This window comes from Pleurodeles waltl, chromosome 8 (genome assembly GCF_031143425.1).
Source record: "Pleurodeles waltl isolate 20211129_DDA chromosome 8, aPleWal1.hap1.20221129, whole genome shotgun sequence".
Lineage (NCBI taxonomy): Eukaryota > Metazoa > Chordata > Amphibia > Caudata > Salamandridae > Pleurodeles > Pleurodeles waltl.
The window spans coordinates 565,067,394-565,089,899 of NC_090447.1; positions in this window are offsets into that span (position 1 = coordinate 565,067,394).

Below are 22,506 nucleotides of genomic sequence, written 5' to 3' on the forward strand. Positions count from 1 at the left end.
CACGGTGTCTCTCTAGCTGTTCCATCACGTAAGGGATGCTGCTATTCCTCAGGATGTAGGCGTCATGCACTGACCCAGGGAACTTGGCATTTACATGCCAGATGTACTGGTCAGCCAAACACACCACCTGGATGTTCATGGAGTGGTAACTTTTTCTGTTCCTGTACACCTGCTCCCTGTCTCTTGGGGGAACCAAAGCCACATGGGTCCCATCAATGGCACCAATGACGTTGGGAATATGTCCAAGGGCGTAGAAATCACCCTTCACTGTAGCCAATTCGCCCACCTCAGGGAAAATGATGTAGCTCCTCACGTATTTCATCAGGGCAGACAACACTCTGGATAACACCTTCGAAAACATGGGCTGAGACATCCCAGAAGCAATTCCCACTGTTGTCTGAAATGACCCACTTGCCAGGAAATGGAGTACTGACAGGACCTGCACCAGAGGGGGAATCCCTGTGGGTTGGCGGATGGGGGACATCAGGTCGGGCTCCAGCTGGGCACACAGTTCATGTATAGTGGCACGGTCAAGCCGGTAGGTCAGGATAATGTGGCGTTCTTCCATTGTCGACAGGTCCACCAGCGGTCGGTACACGCGAGGATTCATCCGTCTCTTCGCCAAACCCAGCGGACGGTGCCTAGGAAGGACAACATGGAGCACAGAGTCAAGCAACCCACAGGTACGTACTCACAGCTTGCACAGTAAACAATTCTCTATGCAGTGAATGGCGTGTCTGAGTGGCTATGCAAGGCCTAGGCCTGTGTGACGCAGTTGAAATTGAGCCATGTGGACCCTCGAAATGGCGGCTGCCTGACCTGTGAAGTGTGACAATGGGATGTGAGGTCAATGCGCTGGCGTGGCACACCGCGGCGGTCGGCGGGCGAAGACCACGGCGCGAAGCCGCATCGGTTAACATTGAAGCCTATGGGTTTCAGGCGCCAATGGCAAAGGGCGCCGGCGGTGGCGGTACGCCCCGCCGCGGTACGCACCGCCGCAGACGTGACCGCCATTTCCTATCTACTTATCCACTTGCGACTTGAACTTTCACAGGAGAGGACCTATACTGCAAGTGTTGCTGTGACCTCGGTCTGGAAGGGACAATGGCTGCTGCGACTGGGGAAAGGGCCCCTGCCTTCACTGGAGAGGAGTTGGAGAAACTTGTGGATGGGGTCCTCCCCCAGTATGCGCTACTCTACGGTCCTCCAGACCAACAAGTGAGTTTAATTCAACATGGATTTGGGGCCACTGGCTGGCTTGGGGGCCTGGCGGGGGGCCTGGCGGGGATGGGGGGCATGTTGGGCCTGGCGGGGGGCCTGGCGGGGATGGGGGGCATGTTGGGGCTGGCGGGGGGCCTGGCGGGGGGCCTGGCGGGGATGGGGGGCATGTTGGGCCTGGCGGGGGGCCTGGCGGGGATGGGGGGCATGTTGGGCCTGGCGGGGGGCCTGGCGGGGATGGGGGGCATGTTGGGCCTGGCGGGGGGCCTGGCGGGGATGGGGGGCATGTTGGGCCTGGCGGGGGGCCTGGCGGGGATGGGGGGCGTTGGGCCACTGGCAACGAAAATGCAGACAAACTTGAACGTGGTATTTCTCCCTCCCTGTACGTGTCACATAGGTCCGCGCCCATGAGAAGATCGGGATTTGGCGTGCCATCGCCAAGGAAGTCCGGACCCTGGGGGTCCACCATCGACGGGGCACCCACTGCCGCAAGAGGTGGGAGGACATCCGCCGCGAGACCAAGAAGACCGCCGAGTCTCTGCTGGGGATGGCCTCCCAACATAGGCGGGGTGCCTGCCGTCAACTGACCCCCCTGATGTTCCGGATCCTGGCGGTGTCCTACCCTGATTTGGATGGGCGCGTGAGGGCAGCACAGCAGACACAAGGGGGTGAGTACAAGCATCATCTACTCTGTTGTCGCGCAGTGGAGGTGTCTGGGTGGGGGAGGAGGGCTGTGGGTCCCCCTAGGCCAGGGCGATATCTGTAGGCTGGGCACCCCCGTAAGCCCCTGTGTCCCCAGCCACCACCCTCAGTAGTGTGTCAGTATAGCCATCCCTGGGCCGTGTCATCCATGGGTGCAGTTGTCAACTCTAGGCGTGTAGGGCATGTTCCACGGAATGCGTAGCGGACCCCAAGTGCGCAACTTAGTGCAGGGGGCATCTGTGTCTGTCATGTCCGCTAACTGTACCGGTGATCCATGTACTCAAAATCTCTTTATTTCTCTCTCCCCCCCCCCCTTTTTGTTTGTCTTTCTGTGCTTGTGTGCATCAGCATCATCAGGCGGAGGAGAAGTGGCATCGGGGCAGGAGGGAGCTGCATCTCACATGGCCCAGGAGGGCCATGCCACAGAGTCTGACTGGACCAGTGAGACGGAGGGCGAGGGGAGCTCCACAACGGGGACGACTGGACCCTGCAGCGACACGGACACGTCCTCGGAAGGGAGCTCCCTTGCGGGGGTGGCACCATCCGTGCCCCCCGCCATTACAGGTACAGCCGCCACCCAGCGCACCATCTCCGCCCTCCCAGCAGCCCCTCAGCGTTCGCCCCGTGCCCGCTCTGCCAGGAAGCCGGGCATCTCCTTCGCCCCAGGCACCTCAGGCCCTGCCCCTGTTACCCCCGCTGCCCTCAGTGAGGAGGTCATTGACCTCCTCCGAACGCTCATTGTTGGGCAGACTACCCTTTTGAATGCCATCCAGGGGGTGGAGAGGGAGGTTCATCGCAGCAATGCGTACCTGGAGGGCATTCATTCTGGTCAGGCTGCCCATCAGCGATCGTTCCAGGCTCTGGCCTCAGCACTGACGGCAGCCATTGTCCCTGTCTCCTGCCTCCCTCTACTAACTCCCTCCTCCCAGTCTCCTGTTCCTCTGCCTGTCCCACCCACACCATCAGACCAGCCTGCACACACCTCAACACCCAAGAGCAGCTCATCCAAACATAAGCACCACAGATCACGCAGACATTCACACAAGCAACATTCCGATGCAGACATGCCAACAGTCACTACCACCTCTGTGACCCCCACCTCCTCGTCTCCCTCCTCCCTCCCTGTTACGTCTACACTCACACCTTCATTCACCTCACCATCAGCCAGTGTTTCCATCACCAGCATACCCTCCACTCCAGTCCGCACACGTGCAGTCACCACCCCCACTGCCATTTACACGTCCCCTGTGTCCTCTCCCACTGTGTCTGTCACCCCCTCTTCCACACCACACAAACGCAGCCACCCACCCACCCAACAGCCATCCACCTCACGACAGCCTCCCGCTCCTGCACCTGCACCCAAAGACAGCAAACTTGTCTCGCCTACAACCACATCCTCTCCCTCCACTCCCATACCCACTGTACCTACCACTCTCCATTGTCCCAAGAAAATCTATCTCTCCACTGCTACCTTCTTTCCTGACCCTGAGCCCCCCCCTCCTTCTCGTCGGGGTAAAAAGAGCACCTCAGCCACCACCAGCCCTGCAGCCCCCTTGACAAGGGTGCAGGGGTATTGGAGCCCACCAGCCCGCAGGTCTGGATCTTCGCCCAGCAGCAAGGGGACAGCCAGCCCACCCCCTGGGAAGAGGAGCAGAAGGCGGAAGGGCCGCCGCCGGAGCCCGGATTCGATATCCCCCCAGGACACTAGACAGCCACCGTCAACAGCCACAACTCCAAAGGGAGGAAAGGGCCACAGACTCCCGACTAAGGAGGGCAAGGGCAGCAAGGCGGAGAAGTCAGGCAGCAGGCCTGCTGCCCATGGAGGACCCGTCACAGCTGCCCAGGAGGAGCCCGCAACCTCCATAGCCGCTGCCCCGGGAGGAACCGGCACAGCTGCCCCGGGAGAGCCCACCACCCCCATAGCCGCTGCCCAGGGAGGACCCAGCCCAGCTGGCCAGGAGGGCCCCACCACCCACAGCCCAGGTGGGCATTGAAGGAGCACCATCCCCGCTGCCCAGGAGGGCACCACCAGGCAATGAGCAGTTGGCCATAGAATGGCCGCCGTCTCCAGCACCGCTCCGCTGGGGACCGCCGTCTCAAGAACCGCTGAACTGGGCCCTTCAAGGCAAGAACCGCTGAACTGGGCCCCGCCGTCTCCAGCACCGCTCCACTGGGGCCCGCCGTCTCAAGAACCGCTGAACTGGGCCCTTCAAGGCAAGAACCGCTGAACTGGGCCCCGCCGTCTCCAGCACCGCTCCGCTGGGGACCGCCGTCTCAAGAACCGCTGAACTGGGCCCTTCAAGGCAAGAACCGCTGAACTGGGCCCCGCCGTCTCCAGCACCGCTCCGCTGGGGCCCGCCGTCTCAAGAACCGCTGAACTGGGCCCTTCAAGGCAAGAACCGCTGAACTGGGCCCCGCCGTCTCCAGCACCGCTCCGCTGGGGACCGCCGTCTCAAGAACCGCTGAACTGGGCCCTTCAAGGCAAGAACCGCTGAACTGGGCCCGCCGTCTCCAGCACCGCTCCGCTGGGGCCCGCCGTCTCAAGAACCGCTGAACTGGGCCCCGCCGTCTACAGCACCGCTCCGCTGGGGACCGCCGTCTCAAGAACCGCTGAACTGGGCCCTTCAAGGCAAGAACCGCTGAACTGGGCCCTTCAAGGCAAGAACCGCTGAACTGGGCCCTTCCAGGCAGGAACCGCTGGCCCTTTGGCAGACGTGGCAGGGCAGGATCTGTCTCGGGCAGGGCTGCAGGATGTCCTCTGGCCAACATGCCTCCTCCAGTGGCAGTGGAGTCTGTTATGGACTGTTTGGACTGTGGCTTGGCTCTCCCCAGGATGGCCCAGTGGGTAGGCCACCCACTGTATGGACTGTTTGGACTGTGGCTTTGCTCTCCCCAGGATGGCCCAGTGGGCAGGCCACCCACTGTATGGACTGTATGGACTGTGGCTTTGCTCTCCCCAGGATGGCCCAGTGGGCAGGCCACCCACTGTATGGACTGTTTGGACTGTGGCTTTGCTCTCCCCAGGATGGCCCAGTGGGCAGGCCACCCACTGTATGGACTGTTTGGACTGTGGCTTGGCTCTCCCCAGGATGGCCCAGTGGGCAGGCCACCCACTGTATGGACTGTTTGGACTGTGGCTTGGCTCTCCCCAGGATGGCCCAGTGGGCAGGCCACCCACTGTATGGACTGTTTGGACTGTGGCTTTGCTCTCCCCAGGATGGCCCAGTGGGCAGGCCACCCACTGTATGGACTGTATGGACTGTGGCTTTGCTCTCCCCAGGATGGCCCAGTGGGCAGGCCACCCACTGTATGGACTGTTTGGACTGTGGCTTTGCTCTCCCCAGGATGGCCCAGTGGGCAGGCCACCCACTGTATGGACTGTATGGACTGTGGCTTTGCTCTCCCCAGGATGGCCCAGTGGGCAGGCCACCCACTGTATGGACTGTTTGGACTGTGGCTTGGCTCTCCCCAGGATGGCCCAGTGGGCAGGCCACCCACTGTATGGACTGTTTGGACTGTGGCTTGGCTCTCCCCAGGATGGCCCAGTGGGCAGGCCACCCACTGTATGGACTGTTTGGACTGTGGCTTTGCTCTCCCCAGGATGGGCCAGTGGTCATGGAGTCCCCTCGTGGATCTGGCGTCGTGTACTCAAGTGGCTGAGGTGCCCCCCCTTCCCTTCCCCCTGAGGTGCCTGTCCTTTTTACTTTCTGATGCCCCTGCAGTGTTCTCTCCGTGGAGTTCTTGTCGTGGGACTGGGCCTTGCCCCTTTGCTCAGGACCCCTGTGGTCCACGGACAGTGGTTGGACTACATTTAGTAGCTGTATATATTTTGTACATAGTTTATTTATTTATTTGGATTACTGCTGTCCATTTTTCAATATATCTGCCCGTTTGAGATCTCTTCTTTTGGTCTTTGAATTATTTCGGTAGGGGGGGGTTTGTGGGTTGTGACAGTGATCTGTGGGAATGCATTGATGTGTGTGTTGTAGTGGGTGTGGGTGGGTGGGTGTGTGCCGGTAATCTTTTCCCTCCCCTGTGTCGTAGGTGCAGTACTCACTGATGTCTTCCGCGCCGCCGGGCATGCTCCTGGTACAGGAGCAGGTATAGGAGTGCGGGGATGACCTGCAACTCAGGTTCCATACTGCCGGAATCTCGCGTGGTGTATGTGGAGGTGAGCGTTTTCCCGTTCGTAGTCTGTTTCCGCCGTGTTTTTATCGGCGGTGCTCCTGCCCCGAAAAAGGTGGCGGATTGGTGGGTCGTGATAGGGTGGGCGGTACATTGTCTGCCGCCTGGCTGTTGGCGGGGACCGCCGCGCTGTTTGTTTGTTCCGCCGTGGCGGGCGGAGTGTTAATGCGGCGGGCTGTGTTGGCGGTTCCCGCCAGGGTCAGAATTGCATATTTTGGACCGCCGGCCTGTTGGCGGGTTGGCCGCCGCTTTATCACCGACCGCCAGGGTCAGAATGAGGGCCATAGTCTTCTTCATCCCCTTGCCTCGGTTGGTCGGCTCTCTCCCCGTTCGCATCCTCTCCGTCCTCTTCTTCTCCTTGCCCCGCCGCACTTCCCCTTCCTGCTTTTGTAGAGCATCACATTGTATGGGCGCGATACTCTTGGAAGTGCACAGGGGCACTTCTCCATCGGCCCCAGTTGCCCATGAGGTTCCGGATACCGGGAACCCTGTTACAAAGACGCACTGTACAAAATGGCAATCTTAAGGAAAGTGCAATACAAACCCAAACACAGCCCCTAATGTGTACACCTATTCATTAGAACATGTCGACTGCTAAGATACTGTATGAAACAAGTCTAATAATAAAGGTACATGCAAGGAACTGTTGGTGAAAGGGTATAATTCAGTGGTGCTAACATAGTACACCGGTGCTAACTTGAGAAAGCACGCTTTACTATGCTCTGACTGAATACCTTTGTAATTATGCTTTACATAAAAAACAGAACAGCATAGATCAACGGTGCTAACAGAATAACATCAGCTGTGAATGGCATCTTTGCACCTACCTTTGCAATATCTCCAGCCTACTCTGCATTTTACACATACATTTTATATAGAGATAGAAGCAGAGAGTGTGAGATGTAAACTCGAACCATCTACTCAGCTAAAAGATTGCATTGTGTCAATTCATGTCAATGTGTACAGAATATCAGTAAATGAGTGTATGAGTGCATGACTGTCAGACACAAAGCCACACACTCTGATCCTAATAAGAGAAAGGTGAATGATTGTATTGCTGGCTATAACCAACTTACTAAGTATTCTACAACATTTTGAACATATATCCTTTGAAGTTGACATATGGCATGTATGGCTCTGAACCAACTCAATGGTAAGTTACCCAGATGGGAGTATCAGTACAACGTATTTGTGTGGAACAGTTCCAAATTTGCCTGTTGCCAGATGTGCCACACTTGCCAACAATGAAATTGCAGGGCCCCAACAATGACAGGTGAAGTACCATATTTACCTGTCCAAGATAAATTATACATACACATTATGAATGGCTGGAACACTGGATGGCAAATGTATGCACAAGTTGATGGTATGTAGCAGCCAAATTGACAGCTCCTTGGCCATAGGGGATGCACATGGTAATCCTTGTAAATCAAGACAGTATGCATACCCTAGGCCATTCCTCCAACTTGGCCAGTGCACTCATGAGAACCCATAGACACTCAATCAACTTACAAAATTGTTAATCCGAGAAAAGCAGGATTTATTGTAAAACCATATACCTACAACTAACCTAAAAACTACCCTATGCTAAACTAACCTATACTAACTGAACTTAACTAACAACTACACCTACCTACCCTATTCTAAACTTGGCTTACACATGTAACACCACACTCTAAAGATTGTCCCGACTCCTCTTAAGAGACAAGATACAAATTTTACAACATAAACTATGACTACACATGTACTAACCTAACCTATGGCCTGAATAAATATATAATGACTACCTTACACTAACCTAATACTACCCATCTAAAACCCAGTCTAAAACTATGTACAACAGTAAAAGGGAGGGGAAGGAACTGGGAGGCTGTAGAACAAGATAAGTTCATTTTTTAAATTTCCTTGAGTTTCTTTTTAAAATACCACAACATCCTCCTGTTGTCTGCACTCTCCTCCTCCAATTTGTCAAGTCTTGCTAAAATCTTGGCCATGTCCTGTCTCATGTCTTGTTCAAATTGGCTTGGAACAACTGCAGCAGGTGGCTGAACAGGTGCCTGGCTCCTGACGGGTGCAGCTGACGTGGAGGGCCTTGGACTTGCGGAGGCCCCCTGCACCCCTGATGTCTTTCCAACACTGTCCTTATGTGGCTGTGGCCGCTGTGGAGGTCCACCATGTGCAAACTCACGTCATTCCCCAGTTGCCTTTTCCCTGAAGAACCTTCTTCCCATTCTGCGGTATCCTGATTCCACCTCCATTACGTGCCGGTAGCATTTGGCCCTCTTGTAAAATGCATGCCTCTGGTCTGGTGTCATATTGCCAGCTGAAATATGAGGAGACTCAAGCATCAGATTCAGCATTGGGTGGAGGTTAAACAGACATAGGGGGTTATTCTAACTTTGGAGGAGTGTTAATCTGTCCCAAAAGTGACGGTAAAGTGACGGATATACCACCAGCCGTATTACGAGTTCCATAGGATATAATGGACTCGTAATACGGCTGGTGGTAAATCCGTCACTTTTCCGTCACTTTTGGGACGGATTAACACCTCCTCCAAAGTTAGAATAACCCCCATAGTGTGCACACTGCAACTGCAAAGAACACATACAGGCCCGTATTTATACTCCGTTTGCGCCGAATTAGCGTCGTTTTTTTCGACGCAAATTCGGCGCAAAACTAACGCCATATTTATACTTTGGCGGTAGACGCGTCTAGCGCCAAAGTATTGGCAAATAGCGTCATTTTTTTGCGTGAACGCCTTCCTTGCGTTAATGAGATGCAAGGAAGGCGTTCCCGTCTAAAAAAATGACGGCGACGCAAATGCGTCGTATTTATACTCCCGGGCAAAAATCACGCCCGGGAGTTGGCGGGTCAAAAAACCCCGCATTTGCGCCACTATTTAACGCCTGGGTCAGGGTAGGCGTTAAGGGGCCTGTGGGCTCAAAATGAGCCCACAGGTGCCCTCCCCTGCCCCCAGGGACCCCCCCTGCCACCCCTGCCCACCCCAGGAGGACACCCAAGGATGGAGGGACCCACCCCAGGGACATTCAGGTAAGTTCAGGTAAGTATAATTTTTTATATTTTTTAATTTTTTTTGGGTGGCATAGGGCGGCCTTATTTGTGCCCCCCTACATGCCACTATGCCCAATGACCATGCCCAGGGGACACAAGTCCCCTGGGCATGGCCATTGGGCAAGGGGGCATGACTCCTGTCTTTACTAAGACAGGAGTCATGAAATGGTGTCTGGGCGTCGTTAAAAATGGCGCAAATCGGGTTGAGGCGATTTTTTTGCCTCAACCTGACTTGCCCCATTTTAAGACGCCCTAACGTCATTTTTGCCCAACGCCGGCGCTGCCTGGTCTACGTGGTTTTTTTCCACGCACACCAGGCAGCGCCGGTCTGCTTGCGCCGGCTAACGCCATTCCATAAATACGGCGCCCGCATGGCGCTTCAGAATGGCGTTAGACGGCGCTAAATTTTTTGACGCTAAACTGCGTTAGCGCAGTTTAGCGTCAAAAAGTATAAATATGGGCCACAGTCTACCAACAATGACTTAGGCCCTCACTACAACCCTGGCAGTCAGTGTTAAAGCGGCGGTAAGACCGCCAACAGGCCGGCGGTAAAAAAAATTGAATCACGAACATGGCAGAAACCGCAAACACAGACCGCCATTTTAACACTCCGACCGCCATGGTGGTAGAAACAAACACCGCGGCGTTAACCACCAACAGACAGGCGGAAGATAATGTACTGCCCACTGTATTACAAGGCACCAATCCGCCAGCTTTTCCGGGGCGGTACCAACGCCATCAAAAGCACGGTGTAAACAGTCTTTGGAATGGAAACCACTCACCTCTTGACACCCAACGAGGAACCAGAACGCCATGGAGCCCGAACGACAGGTCCTGCCCATGTTGCTGTATCTCTTCATACACCACAAAGTGGAAAGAAGGCAGCGGCGGCGACGAACACTGTGAGTACTGCACCTAGCACACAGGGTAGGGTGGAGGAAAGAGAGAGTTACACACAGACACGCAACACGCAACACCGCCACCCCCAACCTCACCCACAACAACATACACACAGATACATTCATCAACATTACATTTACACCCCGTAACCCCTGGAAGAACGCAAGTACAAAATGAAATGATTGTAACGAGTGTAATCATCCAAAAATCATATATGGAAACAGCTCTGTAACAGATCATTATATACAAATATGTACAGCAACTACACAAGTCCGGATAGTGTTCCAATCATTGTCTGTGGACCAGTGGTCCCAAAATGCATGGGCGAAGCCCACACATGATACTTGACTCCAAACGGAGAGAACACCGCTGGGGCATCAGCTCGAAAATAAACAGGCACCTCAGGGGGAAGGGGAGGGGGGGCACCTCAGCCGGATAAAGGGACAACGCGACTGCACCACGAGGGGGCTGCATACCCACTGCTTTATCCTGGGGAGTGCAAAGCTACAGTCTCTCAAGTCTCTCAAGCGGGTGGTTTGCCCACTGCTTTATCCTGGGGAGTGCAAAGCCACAGTCTCTCAAGTCTCTCAAGTGGGTGGTTTGCCCACTGCTTTATCCTGGGGAGTGCAAAGCCACAGTCTCTCAAGTCTCTCATGTGGGTGATATGCCCACTGCTTTATCCTGGGGAGTGCAAAGCCACAGTCTCTCAATTGTGTGACATGTTCCACTGGTTCTAGAGGGGGCTTAGTGTCCAGAGTGCTTCATCCTGCCAAGGACTGGGGTAGTGGATGCATGTCTCCACTGGTTCTGGAGGGGACTTTGTGCCCAGAGTGCTTCATCCTGCCAAGGACTGGTGTAGTGGATGCATGTCTCCACTGGTTCTGGAGGGGGTTTTGTGACCAGAGTGCTTCATCCTGCCAAGGACTGGGGTAGTGGATGCATGTCTCCACTGGTTCTGGAGGGTCTTTGTGCCCAGAGTGACTCCATCCAGCCAAGGACTGGGGTAGTGGATGCATGTCTCCCCTGGTTCTGGAGGGGGCTTTGTGCCCAGAGTGCTTCATCCTGCCAAGGACTGGGGTAGTGGATACATGTCTCCACTGGTTCTGGAGGGGGCATGGTGCCCAGAGTGCTTCATCCTGCCAAGGACTGGGGTAGTGGATGCTGTTCTCCACTGGTTCCGGAGGGGGCATGGTGCCCAGAGTGCTGCACATGCTGTGTGGCAGTTCCCATTCCCTCACCTGGGTGTGTGTGCCACAAGATTTCCTGGGAAGAGGTAGCATGATACTCCATGGAGTCAGAGACACACTCCACCCTTCTGCGACTTTGCCTGCCAACTGCTGGTACTAACAGTGCTGGTTGTTGTGCCTCATGTAGTCTGTGCAAGGTCCAGGACTTCTCCTGCAGCCTTTGACAGCTGCCCACTTGGAATGTTGTCCATGTCAGCTGTGGTGGCACTTTCTGTGCACATCGCGGGCTGGTGGCGGTGGTTGCGGCGGTGTCTGTGGCGGAGATGCTGCCGGTGGTGCATGAGTGAGCACCTTTGGAGGGAGACAGCAGGACGTCTCTTGCAGCCTCGGATGGCTGCCCACTGGGGATGATGCTGGGGACTATTGCTGAGGCAGCAGACGTGCAGGTGGCGGTGCAGGTGGTGGTGCAGGTGACGGTGCAGGTGGAGGTGCAGGTGGTGGTGTCCACCGCCGTACAGGTTGCTGTTCTGTTTGCCAGAAGGGGTGAAAACAGTCCCTCAGCCAGAGGCTCCATGCCCTGTGCTGACTTCCCCTTCGCCTTGTGTCCCTTCCCCACCTTGGATGTCGCAGCTGGGCCCTTGGCACTGTCCCCTTTTGGTTTGGAGGAGGCCTTGCTGGGTGGTTGGTGCGGCTTTTCCCTACGGCATGGGGGGCCCTTCTTCACCTTGGCAGGTGGTGGAATGGGCTGATCCTTAACCTCGCAAGGTGCCCCACTGGCAGCCCTGATGGGTGCAGCTCACAATGTTACAGGACTTGCAGGGACCACAGTGCTGGAGGATTTGGTGGTTGAGGTGCTGGGTTGGGATCTCGACATCCTGGCCCTAGGGGAAGGACAGGTAGGGAGGTGTAGGGAAGAGGTCAATGTTAGCCAGGAAAGGTTTTTTAGACACACTGGGACAGGAAGTTGGAGGGGGTTTGGGAGTGGAGGAAGAGGTAGTGGTTGTAAGAGATGTACGTCTGCTGAATTTGGGTGAAGGTGCATGGGTCGGAGGCTGTTGTGAGGTGGATGGCTGTTGAGTGGGTGTGTGCCTGCGTTTGTGTACTTTGGGAGGAGGGCTCACAGACACACTGGGAGAGGACACAGGAGATGCGTGCATGGTAGTGGAGGTGGTGATTGCACATGAGCGGTGTGTGGTGATGGGCATGCTGGTGATGGAGGTAGTGGCTGAGGATGTAGTACATGCAGGTGTGAGTGGAGACGAGACTGGGAGGGAGGTGGAGGACGTGGAGGAGGAGGACACTGTGGAGGCAGTGGATGCTGGTGTATCTGCATGGGTATGGTGCTTGTGTGAGAGCCTGTGGGATGTGAAGTGCTTATGTTTGCAATGTCCACTCTTGTGTGTTGATGAGCGTGCATGGTGGTCTGATGGTGTGCTTGGGATAGGCTGAGGTAGAGGGGATTGGGTCTGGGTAGTGAAAGTTGGAGGGGGGAGGCTGGACACAGGGACAATGGCTGCCATCAGTGCTGAGGCCAGAACCATGAAATGCTCTGTTGGGCTGTCCCGCCAGAATGAATGCCCTCCAGGTATTCATTTGTTTGCTGCAAAAGCCTCTCGACACCCTGGATGCCATTCAGAATGGTTGATTGCCCAACAGCGAGGGATCTCAGGAGGTCAATAGCCTCCTCACTGAGGGCAGAAGGACTGACTGGGGCAGGGCCAGAGGTCTCTGAGGCGAAGGAGATGCCCAGCCTCCTGGTTGAGTGGGCACAGGAAACACGCTGAGGGGCTGCTGGGAGGGCGGTGCTGGTAGGGGGGGTGGCGGCTGTACCTGTTGATGCAGTGGGCACAGAGGTGCCCGCCACCGCAAGGGAGCTCCCATCAGAGGAGGAGTTACTGTCGTTGGTGTCTGCCCCTGTCCCCGTCATGGAGCTCCTCTCGTCCTCCGTCCCACTGGTGCCTTCAGACTCTGTAATTTCACCCTCCAGGGCCTTGTGGGTTGCAGCTCCCTCCTGCTCCGGTGCCAATGCTCCTCCGCCAGATGATGCTAATGCACACAAGGACAGGGTGACAAAAAAAAAGGAGGGGGGAAGACAGAAGAGACACATGGTCAATGTCTGCAACACCACTACCGTTGGCGGACACAACACAAAGGGAGCAGCCCTAAGCACTAGCCCAGGCACTAACAGTTCAGGGGAAAAGCACATGCCCATGCCTAGACCCATGTGATGCACAGTTGGAACCCATAGGAGCCTGACTAGGTGTAGAGGGCCACTACCACTTTTGGGGTTGGAGTGGCACTGAGCCTGCAAAACAATGGATCTACCTTGGCCCATCTGCCCTGGCCTAGGGGAACCCACAGCCCACTTCCCCCACCCAGAAACCTCATGAAGCGCTCAGAGGCAGCTGAATGAGACTGTACTCACCCCCTTGTGGCTGCTGTGATGCCCTCAAGCGCCCATCCAACTCAGGATATGCCACCTCCAGGATCCGGTACATCAGGCGGGTCATGGTGCGACGGGCACCCCTTCCACGTTGGGAGGCCATGTCCAGCTGGGACTCCGCCGTCTTCTTGGTCCCGCGGCGCAGGTCCTCCCATCTTTTGCGGCAGCAGGTGCTCCGTCTATGGTAGACCCCCAGGGTTCGCACTTCCTTGGCGATGGCACGCCAAATCCCCTTCTTCTGGTGGGCACTGACCTGGAGGAAAAGTGATGTAAGAATGGATGTTACTCCCCCGTCCGGTTCTTCTTACTCATTGACACAAACCTCCCACCCTGGCCCAGAAAAACATACACTCACCATCCTCACATGTTGGCCTCTGCCCCCGTGTCTTCCATCCACAACACTCCATACATTCATGTGCCATCCTCCATGCACACAGTTTACTCACCTGTTTGTCTGGAGGACCGTAGAGTAGTGTGTACTGGGGGAGGACCCCATCCACCAGTTTTTCCAACTCCTCGGCAGTGAAGGCAGGAGCCCTTTCCCCAGACACTGTAGCCATTGTCGCTTCCAGACTCAGGTCACAGCAGCACTTGCAGTGTAGGTCCTCTCCTGTTGAAGGTCAGGTATCAAGTGAGTGAACAGATAGAAAATGGCGGTCACGTCTGCGGCGGTGCGTACCGTCACCGCCGGCATACATCGTCATTGGCTCCTGGAACCCATAGGGCCCAATGATACCCAATGCGGATTTGCGCCACGGTCTTTGACCGCCTACTGCGATGCTGCACGCCAGCGCAGTTATCTCATTTCCCCTTGTCCCTTCGTACAGGTCAGGCAGCCGCCATTTCAGGTGGCCACATGGCAGGGCAACTAACTGCGTCACAGCATTTTTGGCCAGGAATATGGATAGACAGCGCCACACACCGATTACATCACGATTGTGCTAAACAGCCTTGTGAAACCTTTGTAGTGCATGACCGTCTGCTCACCCTTCTCCTCCATAGGGCACGTCCGCTCGGGCAGGTGATGAGATGGCATCATCCTCCAGTATACAGACCCCTGGTGGACCTGTCGACACTGGAAGACAGACACATCATTATCACATACAGACTTGATTGTGCCACAATCCAGGAACTGTGTGCCCAGTTGGAGCCAGACCTGATGTCAGCTATCCACCATCCCACAGGAATCCCCTCTCTAATGCAGGTCCTGTCAGTACTCCATTTCCTGGCCAGTGGGTCCTTTCAAACGACAGTGGTCATGGCATCAGGGATGTCACAGCCAATGTTCTCTAACGTGTTGTCTAGAGTGATGTCTGCCCTGCTGAAACACATGTGCAGCTACATCGTTTTCCCTCAGGTGGAGGATTTTCCCACAGTGAAAGGTGACTTCTATGCCCTGGGACATATCCCCAACATCATTGGTGCCATTGATGGGACACATGTGGCATTTGTCCCCCCCGCTGGAATGAACAGGTGAACAGAAACCGCAAAAGCTACCATTCTATGAATGTGCAGATGGTGTGTTTGGCAGACCAGTACATCTCCCATGTGAATGCCAAGTATCCTGGCTCAGTGCATGATACTTACATTTTGAGGAATAGCAGCATCCCTTATGTGATGGGGCAACTCCAGAGGCACCATGTGTGGCTAATAGGTGAGCCCAAGGTCCCAACTTAGTTGACATAGGTGTCTGGGTATGGGAGAGTCCCTTAGGGTTGGAGGATGTCTAACAGTTGTCCCTCGATATTTGCAAGTGACTCTGGTTACCCCAACCTGTCATGGCTACTGACCCCAGTGCGGAATCCCAGGATAAGGGCAGAGGAACGCTACAATGAGGCACATGGGTGAACTAGGAGGATAATAGAGTGCACCTTCGGCCTCCTGAAGGCCAGATTCCGGTGCCTCCATCTGACAGGTGGCTCCCTGTACTACTCACCGAAGAAGGTGTGCCAGATAATCGTGGCATGCTGTATGTTGCACAACCTGGCTTTGCGACGCCAGGTGCCTTTTCTGCAGAAGGATGGGCCTGTTGTTGGTCTTGTGGCAGCTGTGAAGCCTGTGGACAGTGAAGAAGAGGAGGCAGAAGGAGAAGATATAGACAACCGAAACAACATCATCATGAAATACTTCCAGTGAGACACAGGTAAGAGGATGGCACTGCTTCTCACTTATCATACTACTGTAGGACATTGCGTATATCTGCCTTTTTACCTCTGTGTATGGACCCTGACATGTCACTTTGGCTTTCCATTTCACTGATCTGGGTCCCACTTTTTCCCTTCTGCTATGTTTACTGCTGCCCAAATACTGTGTAACATTGGTATGTGAACATGAACATTGACATTGCTATATTTCTGAGAGGTTGCAATTACACATTTGTGAAAGTACAGACTGACTCTAGATTGATTTGTGATTCAAGGGTGTTTATTTCTGTGCAAATAAGTGGAGGGGGGTGTGCAATGGGCTGGGGTGATGGTGGAGGAATGTCCATGGTAGAGTCCAGTCTCTTGGTCTCACAGGTGCATTGTCCAAGGGGGCATAGGAAGTGGAGTAATGGCAGTTCAAAGTTGTCAGGGTGATAAAGTGGGAAAAAGAATGACAATCAGGAGAGTGTTATTTCCTGGCGGGGTCTTGGCAATGTTCTCTGTCTTCTGCCTGGATTGCAGGGACCGTTTGCGGGGTGGTTCTCCTTCTGCAGGGGGTGGAGTGCTGGTGGCCTGTTGGTCTTGTGACGGCAGCTCCTGTCCACTAGCGCCGGTGGAACTGGAGGGCTGTTCAACATTCAGGCTAGTGTCAGGGGCCCGTTTGTGTGCCACTGTGTCCCTCATGGTGTTGGCCAGGTCTGCCAGCACCCCTGCAATGGTGACCAGGGTGGTGTTGATGGACTTCAAGTCCTCCCTGATCCCCAGGTAGTGTTCCTCCTGCAGCCGCTGGATCTCCTGAAACTTGGCCAGTACCGTGGTCTCCTGGGAATGATGGTATGCTCCCATGATGTTTGATAGTGCCTCGTGGAGAGTGGGTTCCCTGGGCCTGTCCTCCCCCTGTCGCACAGCAGTCCTCCCACTTTCCCTGTTATCCTGTACCTCTGTCCCCCGAACTGTGTGCCCACTGCCACTGACCCAAGGTCCCTGATTGTCTTGGGTTGGTGGGTTTGGCTGGGGTCCCTGTAGTGGTGGACACACTGCTGATTGACGTGTCCTGGGGACAGAGGGATGAGCCCGCTGGGTGGGCACTGTGCTGATGTTTCCTGAGGGGGGAGGGTCTGTGGTGGTTTGTGACAGTGGCAGGGGAACCGACTGTCCAGAGGTCCCTGATAGGCCGGGCTGGTCATCTTGATCCATACTTACAGAGCTGCTGTCTTCACTCTGGGCCTCTTCTGTGGGTGGACTGGATATGTCTGGTACCTCCTGTGCGGTGACGTTGGGTATGGGTCCTGTTGGGGTGTAAATGCATAGTTATTGTATCTGTGTGTGCCATCTTTTGCAATGGGTGAGTTACCCTCTACTCCTGTGCTTACATAATTGTGTTTGTCCTTGTGTTATTAGTTATTTTGGGGTCTGTGTGGGTATCTGTACTGGACATACTTTGGTGATGGTGTCCAAGCAGAGGTGTTGCATGCAGGGCTTGGCATTGGGATGGGTGGGTTGTGATAGTGGGGCAAATGTGAGGTGTTGAAGTGATGGGGGTGAGGGTGGGGGTATGTGATGGCATGAAGTTGGGGTGGGGGGATATGGTAGTAAAGATTTGACTTACCAGAGTCCAGTCCTCTTTCTACTCCTGCGAGGCCCTCAGGAAGCAGTATTACCATGACTTGCTCCTCCCATGTTGTTAGTTGTGGGGGAGGAGGTGGGGGTCCACCCCCAGTCCTTTGTACTGCTACCTGGTGTCTGGATACCACTGAACGCACCTTCCCCCGTAGGTCGTTCCACCTCTTCCTGATGTCATCCTGTGTTCTGGGGTGCTGTCCCACTGCGTTGACCCTGTTGAAGATTCTCCGCCATAGCTCCATCTTCCTAGCAATGGAGGTGTGCTACACCTGTGATCCGAACAGCTGTGGCTGTACCCGGATGATTTCCTCCACCATGACCCTGAGCTCCTCCTCAGAAAACCTGGGGTGTCTTTGAGGTGCCATGATGTGGTGTGGGTAATGTGTGAGGTGATGTTTGTTGTGCTGTGTGATGTGTTGTGTTGGGGTGTGTTGTTTGAGGTACGTGGATGTTGTATGAGTGATGGTGTTGTGTGCTTGTGGATGCTGGTGTTGTGTTTGCTATTCTCTCTCTCTGCTTCTTCACAAAAATGTTGTTGTAAGGGGTTGTGGGTAATGTGTGTGTGTGTTTTATAGTGGTGTGAGTGTGTAGGTGTGGTGTGTGTATGTGTATCAGGTGTGCGGATTTCGAATTGTCCAATGTGGTAGTGTTTTGTAAGTGTGTGTGTATGGTGATTTGTGTGTCGTGATAGTGTGGGCGTATTCCTGTTGGCGTGACAGTGTGGGTTTTGCTATCGCCAGTTTATCACTGACCTTTGGTGTGGCGGACTTGTGTAGGTGTCTGTATTGTGGCGGATTACAAGATGTGGGTCGTAATACCTGTAGCAGATTTCCGCCACGGTATGTTGGCGGCCTTCAGCACGGCGGTAAGCGGGATTTACCGTCAGGGTTGTAATGAGGGCCTTACTCCTCATCTTTGACTGTTTCCTACCATCCATCTACAGTATCATGTACATGTCACTGGGATGACGGCTATCCATTGTTAACCATCGGGGCCCAGAGGTGAGTGGTCTAAATTGTCCATGATCAACATTTGTGTCATCAAACTTGTGAGGATCATGTGCCCCAACAAGTCTGGAATTATTGTGTCCCTGTGCACAAGGGAGGCTGTGCATGCAATCCACCAATTGGACACCCATGGTGAAACATCAAGGCTTGCCCATCCATCACGGATGCAAGGTGGGGGCCATTTGATAGGGAGTGAGTCTGAAACCTCTCACCGGCTATTCTAAGGTTTGGTAAATCATCATTCATATGTCCTCGTGTAAGACCTGGCATGAGCATACGTTACAAGGGGGCACACCATTGCCCATGATGTGCCCACATGTACAACTGATGCAATGTCCCCAGAAAGTTTGGCTAAAGCTTGACCTGCACATCAAAGTTGTTTACACAGTACAGAACTAAAGACCCCTACCTTGTGCTATGTTGTGCTACATGTGTTAAATGGCACACACACGGTGGCTGTATGGGTGACCTTAGGCCCACAGTGACTTTGGCACTGCACTGGGTGTCACAACAGTTCTGTGGTCCAAGCATGCATTTGTTGGTGCAGGTTACTGTGTAATATGCCAGTGATGGAGCAGATGTAGGACATCTCCATACTGTCAGTGAGATGTGGCAGGCCTGTGGAACTAACTCAGCACAGGTTTGTAGTAATAGACATAATTTGGGGTGTATGTGATACACAATGTACTGAGGGAGGAAAGTGCTAGTAGCCTGGACCCAGTGCATGGTTAAGCTCCCTTACATGGCCTTGGTCAATGACACAAACAGGCCGATTGAACGACAGTCGTGCAGTAGCAAGTGCATAACTGTGGCCCTTGAGGTCCTCAGTGCACCCCTTACCCCCGCCATATGTGTGGCTAATTTGAATTATGGCACAGCACGATGCAGGTTAGGTCCAACCGCATCTTTTTATGAGTAGGAAAATCATGTACTCAGCAGGAGTTGCAACACAACAGATCATCACAATGTCTGTTGAGTACATGGGGGCCCATCACATACATTTAGATGCCCCCTTATCACACCTGCTCTCAGCAGCCGTTCAGAGTGCATTAAATGTGGAATTTAGGTTTTTCTCATTCTCCTTAGTGGCTCATACATTTGACCCCCAAATAGGTTTTGAGACCCCCCCCCCCATACATGATGCATGGCACAGGCCTCATGTTGTGCTGCTCAATACCGAGTTGCCCTATGCATGCATCAAAACAATTTGTAAATGTTGTTCAGGGAAAATTGTAAAATTGTACATCTGCCCTGCCTCTGCATCATTATTGTACATTTGAATGGCAGGCCTAAGGTGTTGCTGGGGCTCTTCATACAGGTAGCATACGACATGTCCAGATCCATAACAATGACATGCAGCACTCAACAGTATATGCAACTGCCATGGGCATGCAAGAAATGGACTTTGTATGGAAATGGGATACTTACCAACTTCTCCATCAATCTCGATACCCAGATGATCCAGCAGATCTTTCTCCCTTGTTATGAGGTCTGCCCAGCGGTGCTTCAGTTGGCAGTGGTTTCTTTCTGTCGCAAACACTCTTGTGAGGTGGTGGAGTACCTTGCTCCACCACAGCTTCCGGGACTCTGTGAGGTAGCCTTGAAAGACATGGTCACCCAGTACCAGCATCATGGAGAGGTAGTGCTGTACCAGCATATGAACCCCCAAGGTCATCGGCCAACATCCTGGCCATCCTCCCTTTCCCTGACATAATAGACGGCAAATGGAGTTCACCAAAAGAAAATGTACCTACGACTACCCCAACAGCTATACTACCCCAGACAAACACCCAACTATACAGAGACAGAAACAGAACACTTACAATACAAAAGACAGGTTAAATGACAAATAAAACACAACAGCTACAGGACACTGCACAGTAAACACTCCAAAACTCCAGCACCAACTCCACACACCCTCACACAGTCACTGATAATAAGATGTGAAGTGAAAGTGAAAGTGGACTCACTGTACCATGTTTGCAGGCAGGATGTCCTGTTTCATAACTTCTTGGGCCTGTGTGTCACGTTTCCAGTCACACTTGATTTTTTTTTTTAATGCATGACGGTCATGCGTCAATTTTTTCCAATTTTGTGTGAAAATGCCTGTGGACGTGTGATAGACGTTCAGGGTCTAGGCATCTTTTAGCTAAGGAAAATAGTATGTTATATGCATATGCATGTAAATTATTGATGTATGACGGTCATGCGTTGTATTTTTCCACATTGTGCATGAAAAGGCCTCTGAATGTGCGATAGATGCTCTGGGTCCAGGCTTCTTTTACATGTGGATAAAAGTATGGGGTTTAGATGTTTGCGTCAAAATTTTTGATGCATGACGGTCATGGGTTGATTTTTCACAATGGTGTATGAAAAGGCCTATGAACATGTGATAGACGTTTAGGGCCCAGGCATCCTTTAACTGATGTTGCAGAATGTAGATTTGAGGCGTTTGCGTCATTTCCGTGGACACATGATGGGAATCAGTGGAATTTTGCAATGTAGGCCTAGAGTGCACCCAGATTCACTTGCCATGTCACTTGGGCTATGCAACAATGTTGTATATACAGGATGGCTATATGAGTGTAAATATCCTGTCATGTCAACGGTGATATTGTTATGTTGAATCCATAGGTTTGTTAATGAGTCTGCTGCATGCGATTACTCTTACATTGTGCATTTGTGCATGTGTAGCTACACTGTTTCCACATAAATTTTGTCACATGTGTACTATCAGTGTACATATGTGTTTGATTACTAATTTGTGGGAGTACTTCATTGTTAAGTCTGATATACAAATGTACACATACCAACATCACAATATATGAAGGCCTATGTCCAACACATGGTAAGGCATGTGACAACCTTGAAAATTTGGACTCAGAGTATGCAGTAGGACTTGGACTGGGTTGACATCATGTTACCCCTGCCAATTTGCGTGTGCATGTGTGTCCACTCTTTGGTGTGTTGGTTTTTACTTCATGATGCTCTGCTACCCGTGTGACATATGGTTCCCCCTGCATCTTGGTTGCACGAGATGGAATGTACACACGTGTTACTGAAGGTTGGTATATGCCGTGTTGGTGTAAAGACATGTGTAGTGTCATTTATTTAACATATAACCACAGTGGAGTGTTCATGGGATGTGAAACCTCAAATTACTATCTTCCTGCATGGACACATGTTGGCATTTGACAAATGCATGTTTAGTCACATCAGTGCCACCTATGTTTCTGTATGTCAGAACACATGTGCAGGTCATTTCTTACAGTCACTCATCTTGTGATACTTATGCCCTAACTTTTATTCTAGCTTTCCTTTTGTTCAGAATCCATACACATTACCATGTCTGAGTCATTACAGTGGCACATGTGTGCTGAGATATGTGCTATATGTGTGCATGCCACCAACTAGGCACTCACATTTGTCCACATCATGTTTGTTATGACTGTCCCATACAATGGAATACCACTGTGTAGCAGAGCTGCAGTTTGGAATAGATGGCAGCCTACTCATCATCACTACTGTGTGAGTTTGTGTTGCAACAAAAATCCATGGTTGCATGTGAGGGGGTAGGTTAATAGAGCTCCACTTTACTCAGCCCCCTATGCACATGCATAAGCCCCGTAACAATGTCATATGTTATGTAGCTAGAGCAGTGGTGTTCGGGTTTTGTGAGTGGGGGTCTAGCCTTTTCATGATTGCTACTCAGAAGAACAATGGACACTCCCCTGCAGACAGACACATGCACAATTGTGATAAAACAGACCGGCATATCACATTTTCCTTTGCGGTACTTGATATCAGCCTTCCCCGCTTATGTACAAAGGACTGGGCACTTATATGTGTAGGACATTTCCATCATTTGATGTCCTTAGTTATTTTCAGGGGCAGCTTGTTTAGGGGTTGTAAATTTATTGTGACTTCTATTTTGGGAACGTGTCAGGGTACAGATGGTGTTGTCTGTAACTGTCATGTTGGCATGCGATGGGCAAATACCAGGTTATGGAAGTGGCAAACATGAC